This window comes from Trachypithecus francoisi, unplaced genomic scaffold (assembly GCF_009764315.1).
Source record: "Trachypithecus francoisi isolate TF-2019V2 unplaced genomic scaffold, Tfra_2.0 Lachesis_group12, whole genome shotgun sequence".
Classification (NCBI taxonomy): domain Eukaryota; kingdom Metazoa; phylum Chordata; class Mammalia; order Primates; family Cercopithecidae; genus Trachypithecus; species Trachypithecus francoisi.
The window spans coordinates 52,884,679-52,896,010 of NW_022681457.1; the positions used below are offsets into that span (position 1 = coordinate 52,884,679).

At 42.3% G+C, this 11,332-nt stretch overlaps 1 long non-coding RNA gene across 1 annotated transcript; it reads right to left on the bottom strand.

Annotated features, from left to right (window-relative positions):
- Nucleotides 1–802: 802 nt before the first annotated feature.
- Nucleotides 803–10,844, bottom strand: LOC117092245. The gene is made up of 3 exons (XR_004440692.1): nt 10,695–10,844; nt 2,620–2,724; nt 803–1,463 (listed from the first exon to the last, which is right to left on the bottom strand). It is a non-coding gene; the product is annotated as an uncharacterized LOC117092245 (long non-coding RNA).
- Between the last annotated feature and the right edge of the window lie 488 nt (nt 10,845–11,332).

Genomic DNA, 11,332 nt, shown 5'->3' on the forward strand with positions numbered 1-11,332 from the left:
AGAATGCTCTGGCATACTTCCAGATGGCCACTTTTTCTCCAACCTCTGCCAGAACCATGAGGAGATGTTCACTGTGAGAACATGGTAGAGCTCCAGGCAGTAAGACTCAAAAGAGTCTGAGGAGCTTCTTGGAGTTTTTAATTCACAGATTTGTCCACACTGAGCTTTTGTATAATCAATTTCAGTTCAGCTTTTCATATCCCAGCATGGGTTTCTATAAGTTTCTGCTTGTGGGTTTCTACTTTGGTAAGTTGTCATTCTTTGTGTCTGTCTGTCTGTTTCCCTGGTTTAAAGGGCAATGATTTACCCTGTAACCTCACTTCCTGACAGATCTAAAAAGAATTGTTGGTTTTTCAGCTTGGTCAGATTTTTACTTGTTTTTAGGGTGGAGCAGCTACTTCTAAGGTCTTTACATGCCAGATAGGAACCCAAAAGTCTGTATCTCATCTTTAGGCAACATGCAATTATTAAAAGATGGGTAGATTGATTAACTGATTGATAGGTTGGATTTTAGCAGAAAGATGACATAATTGAAAATTATTATGTAATGGATTTTGGAGGCTAGGCAGCTGGGCAGCTCTGCTGTCTTGGTTGGTCTCACAAGTCTGAAGATTGGCTGGTTGTAAGCTGACCATAGATAGCCAAGGCTGGGACAACTGGAATGACTTAGATCTGATGCATGAGTCTTTCATCCTCCAATGGGCTGGTCTGGACGTGTTTTTCTTCATGGTCATAGGAGAGGACAAGAGTGCAAACAGAAATACGCAAGCATTCCTTTAAAGCTTCTGTTTATAGCACATCCATTAACATCCCATTGGCCAAAGCAAGTCACATGGTTGAGCTTAGAATCAAGGGGTGGGAAAATGGATTCCACTTCTTCATAGGGGAACCACAAAGTCACATGGCAAAAGGTAAGGACACAGGAAGGGGTGAAGAATTGGAATGATAAATGCAAATACCTTGATTCAAATCCCAGTTCTTCTAGCTATGTGACTATGAGCAAAGTACCTGGAAACTGGTACAAAAAGAGTGCCTACCTCTTAGTATAGTTATTTGCATCAGATGAAAAGACCCGTAGGAAACACTGAGTATAGTACTCAGCCCACATAGGTAACTATAGGCCATGGGCACTGCACTGCAGTGGCAGAAAGAGGAGTTGAGATGCATATGGAGGTTGTAGGCCTTCTGTACTACTCTGTAGTAGAGTAATGTTAATATGTTGTTCAGGACAGGTTGGAAATTGAATCTGAATGCACCCTAAAATATACTGTAACCAGAAGTGAAAAGGTCTAGCCATATTTGGGAGGAATAACAAAGGATGAATCTTCAGAAATAGGTATCCATATTCCTGCATTAGGACAATGGTGGTGCCATTCATCGACGAAAGCAAAGAGAATCAGGAAAGTTGCAGCTTGGGGACAGATGGCTAGATGTCCACTCCATCTGGTTCTCTAGCCGAGTCTCTGGGAGTTTCATGAAAAGGAAGAGCAGGAAGAGTAGAAAGAGTAGTCAATGACTTTTTCTCAGCATGACATAAAACAAGGTATTTAATAATCATCCAAACCAGAGATTTTATTTGGAAAACCTGCTGTTCAATACCATTTCTTCTGTATTAGGAAGGATAATTCTAAATATGAAATAAAACAAAACAAAAAACTTGGAGAGAAGACTGCCCATTAGTCTGGTTTCCAGCAAGATATTCATCCAGGGCTCTCTGACACACTTGGCCACAGCTCTATCACCAGGCTGGAGTGCTGTGGTGTGATCCCGGTTCACTGCAACCTCCGACTCTCTGGTTCAAGTGATTCTCCTGTCTCAGCCTCCTGAGTAGCTGGGATTACAGGCACGCACCACCACACCTGGCTAATTTTTGTAGATTTTAGTAGAGACAGAGTATCACTAAGTTGGCCAGGATGGTCTCCATCTCCTGACCTTGTGATCCGCCCGCCTTGGCCTCCCAAAGTGCTGGGGTTGCAGGTGTGAGCCAACCACGCCCGGCCAATTATTCTTCCAATCACAGTAGAACCTGGGCTACAAGGTGCCAGAGGTGAGGGTGATGAAGAAGTTTTTACCCAATCCCATGGCTTCAATTTTTATAACAACTTTCAATCTAATGGGTGTTCACTTGCACTAGAACAATCCCAAGATGCAACCCTGAGAAAGACTCTCATGGCCCATTAGCTTAAGCAATTGCCAGCCAAACAAAATAGCAAATTTCCCACGTACAAAGATTTAGTGCAGTGAGACTAGGATAAATAATGAAGGCATTTGTTTATGCCTGCTTACAACATTCCTTGTAGGCAAAACAGGGAGGAAAACGTCGTTCTAAGCATGCAAAGGCAGCCACTGCAGGCTCATCAAAAATATGCATTTGCTTTTGTAGTCAAAGAGTGTGAGTTTGCTCTGCTTCACCTCCTGGCCTGGGCTCCTCTGATATCTATGTAATTTAAATGAGAAAGTCGTCCTAGGGAGTCATCACATTTCAAAGAAGTGACCCTTTTTTGATGTTGAAAGGATCCTCAGTGTTTGGGTTCACTCCCAGGTGAGGTGATGTCATAGAGTTCTTGAGATGTCATCTAGAGAAACAGACTTTGGAAAGTCTAAACAGAAGTTATTTACCTTGTCTTTTTGCTTGTTGTGCAAATGGGCCTCAGCTTTGGAGAGAAAACAAGCATATTTCAAGCTCAGTCTAAACCAAAATTCGCCATTGCCGTCAGTTAAACCCTGAAAAAAGAGGAGCTTTTGTTCATTCTTGGAGTGACCTGACTTCTACCATGAACTTTGTAACTAGGATGACCATAGCATCCTCCAAATTGACCTCAAGCTGGTTGGGCTCAGCTTCACGGGGCAACTTGGACGAGGCACTTTACTCCCTGTTCTTTCTCCTGAGGGACTGGTTCCTCTGAGTTCTCCCATTTGTCCTTTTCCCCTACAACCCACATCAGGGAACTTCTGGTCCTCCTGGGAACAGAACCATTCAGACAACCATGCTAGTCACAGTATTGTATTTCCGGCTGCATTCAGACGTGGATTTCCAACCTGTCCTGAACCTCATATATCCTTACACTGCCCTAGAGCCACTACTTTCCCAGCATGCCCCACTGGCCCATATTGAGTGAGATCTGCTAAGAAAAGTCCCATCAGAGTAACTCTCTAGACAATGCAATCAAAAAAGATTCCTTCTCCATATAGTGTTCAGTCTCCAATAACTGGCTTCTGTCTTCGTGGCACAGAGCTTTATGTACTTTCTCAACTGTTCAACTGGAAATACTCTTTCTCTCTTTCACTTGCCAAATTAGGTTTAAAGAGAGGGTTGCTGGATCCTGGGAGGGTGTTAAATATCTCCACTGCTAGAAATCCAGCTACAGACATTAACGCCTACCTCCTGGCTCAAGAGTGAGTGTTAGTGCTCCTGCTGCCAGGACATCTTTCATCCAGGGCCTCTCCCCTAGCCAGCACTCAGCCAGCGCCAGGGCCAGAGGAAGCAAGTCAAACCAGACTGGCATCCTAGCAGTGTTGATCCTCAGTTGGTGAGTACTAAACCCACAATCTCATCTTTTTAATCACTTCTAAAGCACTTTGAAGCAGAAGACAATTCCAAACACCAAGAAGATACAGTTCATGGGAAGCATTGCTTTTAATAATAATAAATTTGCGCCGGGTGCGGTGGCTCAAGCCTGTAATCCCAGCACTTTGGGAGGCCGAGACGGGCGGATCACGAGGTCAGGAGATCGAGACCATCCTGGCTAACACGGTGAAACCCCGTCTCTACTAAAAAATACAAAAAAAACTAGCCGGGCGATGTGGCGGGCGCCTGTAGTCCCAGCTACTCGGGAGGCTGAGGCAGGAGAATGGCGTAAATCCGGGAGGCGGAGCTTGCAGTGAGCTGAGATTCGGCCACTGCACTCCAGCCTGGGTGACAGAGCAAGACTCCGCCTCAAAAAAAAAAAAAATAATAATAAATGTGCATAGCACTTCTAATAACAAAGCATTTTTACATAAAAATAACAAAAATCTTTTCTTGAAGGTTTACTTAACGTACATTACATTAATTCTTTTTTTTTTTCTTTTTTTTGAGATAGAGTCTTATTCTGTCACCCAGGCTGGAGTGCAGTGGCACGATCTCGGTTCACTGAAACCTCCACCTCCCAAGTTCAAGCGATTCTCCCCGCTCAGCCTCCTAACTAGCTGGGATTACAGGCGTGCACCACCACACCTGGCTAATTTTTGTATTTTTAGTAGAGATGGGGTTTTGCCATGTTGGCCAGGCTAGTCTTGAACTCCTGACCTGAAGTGATCCACCTGCCTTGGCCTCCCAAAGTGCTGGGATTATAGGCATGAGCCATTGCACCTGGCCCTATCATTGCTGTTTCAAAAGAGCAGATGATGTAAAGTTTGAAGGGGCTGAGTTGATCTCTATACTTCAACATCTCTAAGCTGATCTCTACATTCTAAGCTTATCTCTACACTCCAGTATCTCACTGAAAATCCATGAAGATGTCTTTATCTTCAACGTTCAAGGCATTTTACCACAAAAAGAGGAGAAGTTTACAGGAGGAGGAGACAGCTTTAGTCAAACCAGTTATACCCTAGGTAACCAAATAGTTGATGAAGGAAAGTTTCTTACCATCAAAGTAGTCTAGCTAAAAAATGTGAATGAGACGATAGAATTATAACCATTTTGCAATTCTCAAAAAAATAATGGATTTAGGCTATGATAGTCAACTGTTGCTAACATCGCAAAAAAAGAGACACAAAAAGAGAGACAGGTGTTATGTGCCTCCTGACAAAAGCATGCAATACCACCTATGAAGCAATCTTGCCAAAAATCCAAATCTGAACTTAATCAAGATTATCAGCCCACAGGAAATACAGGTGACAGAGAAATCTGTTAAATGATACCACAAGGATAAAATAAATAGCATCTAGTATGTGGGAAACTCTACAGGACAAATGAATACGTTTCTATAGCAAATAAATTACAAGGGGAAAAAAGAATGGGAAGACGAGCCTATAGATTAAGAGACTCAAAAGATACACCTCCCAGCCAGACGCGGGGCTCACACTGTAACCCCAGCACTTTGGAATGCTGAGGCAGGCAGATCACTTGAGGTTAGCAGTTCGAGACCAGCCTGGCCAACATGGTGAAACCCCATCTCTACCAAAAATACAAAAATTAGCTGGGTGTGATCACAGTTGCCTGAAATCCCAGCTACTCAGGAGGCTGAGGCAGGAGAATTGCTTGAACCCAGGAGGCAGAGGTTGCAGTGAGCCGAGATCATGCCACAGCACTCCAGCCTGGGTAATAAGGTAAGACTCTCTCTTGGGGTGGTGTGGGGGGGAATATATATATACATATATGTGTATATATATATATACCTCCCAATGCAATAGGTAAACCTTCTTCAAATCCTGATTCAAACAAACCAAATGTAAGGTGCATACGCACGCTGAGGCCTTGGATATGATGCATATCTACATATCTTGCTGACTCCTGACCACTTAAAATTATCTCTTACATGGCCCTCTTAAAACCCCAATCAACCAAAATTGGCTATGCCTCAATCAGCCAAGAATTTGAATTTGCTTTTCTGCCATGCCTTAGATTTTAAAATGTTGGGGAAGGGAAGAGGGGTTTGAGAGAAGCTATATCTTTCTTAGGATATTTTTGTTTTGTTTCTTGTTTGTTTGTTTTTTGTTTGTTTTTGAGACAGGGTTTCACTCTGTCACCCAGGCTGGAGTGCAGTGGCACCATCTCGCCTCACCACAACCTCCACTTCTCAGGCTTAAGCGATCCTTCCACCTCAGCACCCCTTGCCTCCAGTAGCTGGAACCCCAGGTACATGTTACCACATCCAGCTAATTTTTTTGTGTATTCTGTAGAGATGAGGTTTTTGTGTCCAGGCTGGTTTCTTAGGCTATTTTTAAACAGTTGTATGCAATCTTTTAAATTATAATTATAGGCCTGGCATAGTGGCTCACACCTGTAATCCTAGCACTTTGGGAGGCAGAGATAGGTGGATCGTTTGTGCCCAGGAATTCAAGACTAGCCTGGCCAACAAAGTGAGACTCTGTCTCTATAAAAAAAATTAAAAATTAGTCAGATGTACTGGCATGCACCTATGGTCCCAACTACATGGGAGGCTGAGGCAAAAGGATTGCTTGAGCCTAGGAGGTCGAGGCTCCTAGTGATTGCACCACTGCACTCTGGCCTGGACAATAAGCAAGACCCTGTCTCATAAATAAATAAGTAAATGCATATTTGTCATTTCTGGTAAGCTAGTAAAAGCTATAGTCATTTTCTAGAAAAAAAAATGAAACAAACACAAACACTCTTATGTGTTTCAGGAAAACTTCTACTTGGGAGGAAGTCATGTTTTAATTATTTTTACAGTGAAAAATCCCCATAAAGTGAGGAGCTTGAGTTCAGGTTTGCCTACAGTTTGAGTTTAGAATCATACGTATTGATTTCCTTCAAGTGGGGCTCACTTGCAGATCCTCAGGGACCAAGCCCATCCTTGTCCTTCCTACCTGCTACTCCACACTAGGAAACCAGAGGGTTCTTGACATCACCCTCAATTCTTGCGGATGTGTCCCTGGAGTGTTGGACTTGAAAACCTCCCAGTCCCTTCCATTTGTCCAATGGCTCTGATGCAGGCTCCACCAGTGCTGGATCTTTTAGAGAGGCCCCTCAGTTTGGAATTAAACCCTCCAGGTAACAGCAAGTGCTCACAGGACAGCAGAACTGTAGTACTTCACTGCAAAGCATTTTGCACCCGTGAGCACTCAAGAGGTAACCTTAATGAGTGCAAAACATTCATCTCTAATAAGAACATGCTGTCATAATCACCCTCCATGTGATAAATATCCTAGAGGTTTTCTCTTTGTTAGGTTAATGCTTTTCCACAAGATAATTTAACCAATTCTCTAAAAAATAATCACATGTTATCAGGCCTCAATATAGTAATATGGTGTTGCTGTTGTTTTTTTTTTTAATGTTTTGAATCTTGCCTTAAACAAATTCCATCCAAATAAACGCTCCCTTTTTTAGCTGGCACCAAAGCTTGTGTTGTTCATTGTAACCAAGCTCGCAGTTGGCTAACTCTTCATCTAACAGTATGTCTTCTGATTTCATTTGAGCAAAATTTATCATCCACAAGCAAAGACAGAAAATGTGTGAATGTCTAAAGCTTATGTAAATTAAGAGGCCATGCACGTTATTCCTAAAAATAGTAGATAATTATAGGCATTTCTTCCCCATACAATAATTATATGCCTCCTGTCATCTTTTCTATTCTGTATAAGGTCACAGTAGTATTATACAAAATTTACAGTATGTTACAAGTTAAAAACACAATAATTAGCAACTGTGCATCTTCAGCACCAGTGATGAATGTTCACAGTAAAAGTTTTAAAAAAATGCGTTATTTGTTTTATGTGGACAGTACACACTTAAATTTAATCATCAACTCCTGCTACCCAATAGGCAATATTCTCTCACTATTATAATGCTATTTGCCAAGTTCATAGTACACCCTAGGGCTGAATTCATCCTTAACGAAGAGACAGGAAGCCAAATCTCTCACCGTCATCTCAACCAGGTGCACCATATTATTTTAAATTTAATAATTCTGTTGAACATATTGAATGATAATGAGCAAGCCTAGAGAAAGTACCAAGGATTATTTTGACCATTATGATCAACATCTGATTCAGGGAGAAAAAATCTTCTCACTAAATAATGTAGGGAATTCACAGGATTGCTTGCTATGAGCGTTATTTTTTTCCTCCTGCTTGTTTATATCATTCATTAAAAGGGAAAAATGTTAGGGATATTGTACATCAGTGGATAAAAATAAGTAATTTCACAAAAAAGAGGGTTTATCCTCAGCTCTTAATTATCCATGCTAATGGTAACAAAGAGCCACAGATAATACAAAATGACAGGACAGAGCTATCATTTCTGTTTTGCTTAAGGAAAAAGTCAGAGGGCCATATACCTCATTTTACCTTCCCCGGTTCTGTCATGCTGTCAAAAATGGCTTAGAAAGGATGAAGAATTAGCAAGAATGGGGCAAGAGAAGGCTCCAGAGGCCCAGAATCCTCAATCACAAACCCCATTCGTGGTTACTTGTATCATCTGGTTTGCTCAGTGGTTTCATACCTTGGACTATGAAGGGTTCTTCCCCCGCTTGCCATGCTGGGGTCTAGATGATCACTGTAAACAGGAATGCTCGCCTCTAGGGCCGTACCCCTCAAAGGTAATTCAAACCCCAGAGACCAGCATCCCAGCAGGAACTACGAATAGATGAGAGCAACCATTTGGCTTTGTGTTTAAAAACACCTGATTGACTGATGCCCATCTTAGCCATTTCCCTCCTGAGCAGAGCAGTATGTATAGAAATTAAGACTACGGACTCCAGGTCAGACTTTCTTGGTTCAAATCCCAGTGCTACTCTTCAAGCTCTATGACCTCAGGTGTAATCTTTTTATGACTCAGCTTTCTCATCTATAAAATGGGGAAAGTAATAATTGTGAGCATTAAAATAATATGTGAGTGAGATATATAACAGTTGCGTGATTAAATGTCCCTCATCCGCTGAGACTTGCTGTGGCAATTGACCAGACTGCAGTCCATTTGGAGCTACTACCTTGGAATCTTCCTCACAACAATGCCAAATCCCCACCATCATGAAGGCAGTCTCATCTTTTTGCTGGTTGGTCCTTAATAATGATGTAAAATATGCCTCAAATTAACAGCACAAGTTTTGGGATCAGGTAAGCCAACAACACACAAATCTCTCTTCATCCAGGACCTCCATTCTGGGCTTTCAGCTAACCCATGCAATTGCCTGGTTGACATCGCCCCTTGAATGTTTCTCCAGCCCTGCAAACACAACAGAACTCATTATCTTCCTTCATAAAGCTGGTTCTCTTGCTCCCCTCCTCAATGAGAGATACCACTAGAAGATGGTCATCCTTACGTTCTTTTCCCTAAACTCTGACTGACATTCAATCCATAAGAGAAAAGACCTTTGCTCATTTCCAGCATGCACTCCTCCCTTCTTTCTTCTCAACCATCTCCATTTCCAATCTGGGGAACCACGGTTTCAGAAAAGCCAACACCACAGCTCTAGAAGCAGAGCTCATGACTTGAGCTAAGTCAGTCAGAGCATTCCATCTTTCTAGCTTCAATAATTTGCTCAGAAATGTGCATGAGATTTAAATTGGTCCAATTAGAGTGAGACTTGAGACTTCTGCTGAGAATGCTGGAACAAAGATGCTTTCTTTCAAACAGGGTGAAAAGAAAGAAGCATGTAACCTTGGAGCCACTGGCAGCTACATTGGGAGCATGGGGCATGGGGGAAGTCCCTTTAAGATAAAACATATATGGCAGAGGGTAAAACAGAGAGCCAAACAGAAAGCAGTCTCCTCGAGAGTTTACTGAGCTTTGCCTAAACCCAGCCTCATCTCTACATATTGCAGTTATATAAGCCAGTAAGTCAGTACTTTTAAATCAGTTTCTACTACTTACAATTAAAGTGTTCCATCCATAGGTCTACCTACTAAATATTTATAGAATGTGTTCACTTCCATCTCCCCCACCACCACCCTGGTCCAAACTGCCATTATTTTCTACCTGGACTATTGAAATAGACTCATAATTAGTCATCTTGCTTCCTTAGGTGTACCCCTTCCCACTCCATTCTCTACAAGTAGTCAGCATAATCTTTAAAAATATTCAAATATGATTCAATTGCTTCCCAGCTTAAAGTCCTCTAATGACTTCTTGTTGGGATTAGGATAAAGTCCAAAGCCTAAGAAAGCCTTCCAGGCCCAATGTGACTTGGTCTCTTCCCTTCTCCTTCATCCTCTCCTTCATCACATCCAGGATGTGAGGATGTGTGAGTCCCTCTTGGTCTTGAAACTCCACATACAATTACCTTTCCACAGTTCTTTTGGTGAAGACACACCATGTTCTTTTGTGCCTTAGATCTTTTGTACATGCTGTTCCATTCACCTAGGCCACCCTCTCCCCCAGCCTATGACCACATCCTTCCAAGACCCTTTTACCTACCTCACCCTTTGGATCTCAGTGGTGTTCTGCACAGAAGCCTCCAACAATAGGTCCCCTTGTCACATGCTTCTACTCCCCCTCTGTGTCTCCCTCTCACAGCAGCATCACACTTCTAGTTACTTATTTAACCATCTGCTTCCTCCACATCTGTCTCCTTCAATGGTATATCATCACCACCTAGCCCAGCACAAGTCTGAAACAGCAGGCACCCAATTAATGGTGAACGTAATTGAGATAAGTACAAATTCTGTCTAAGCGACTTTTTAGCTTTTTAACCCTGGGCAAGCTGCTTAACCTCCTTGAGCTTCTGTGTCTTCATCTTTAAAAAATGCAAATGATAATACCCACCTCACAGGGCTATTTGATGATTAAATTAAATATAATTGGGGCACATAGTAAATGGTGAACAAATCTCTAGTGTCTTAGTTAGCATTCTCCAGAGAAACAGAGCCAAGAGGAAACACACACACACCACACACACATACACACATTGCATACACATATATAGGCACTAGAGCATGTACATATATACATATTTTTACATATATATTTACATATATATTTTATACATATATATATAGAGAGAGAGAGAGAGAGATTATGGGAGTCAGCTCACGTGATTATGGAGGCTGAGAAGTCTCCATGATCCACTCTTTGAAAGCCGGAGACCCAGGAAAGCTGGAGGTATAATTATTCAGTCATTCCATCTGAAGCCTGAAGTCCAAAAAGGCCCAAGAACCAGGGAAGCCTATGGTGAAGGCCTGGTCTGAGTCTGAAAGCCAAAAAAAACAGGAGCACCAATATCTGAGAAAAGCAGAAGATGGCTGGATGTTACAGCTCAGAGAGATGGAATTTGTCCTTCTTCTATCTTTTTGCTCTACTTGGGCCCTCAGCAGATTGGCTGATGCCTCCCACATTGGTGAAGCTGACCTTCTTTACTCAGTCTGCTGGTTCAAATGCTATGCTCTTCCAGAAACACCCTTACAGAATGACATGGTTTGGCTGTGTCCCACCCAAATCTCATCTTGAATTGGAACTCTAAAATTCCCACGTGTTGTGGGAGGGACCCAGTGGGAGATAGTTGATTCATGGGGGCAGTTTCCCCCATACTGTTCTCATGGTAGTGCATAAGTCTCATGAGATCTGATGGTTTTATAAGGGGAAACCCCTTTCACTTGGTTTCCATTCTACTTGTCTGCCGCTCTGCAAGATGTGACTTTCACCTTCTGCTATGACTGTGAGGCTTCCCCAGTC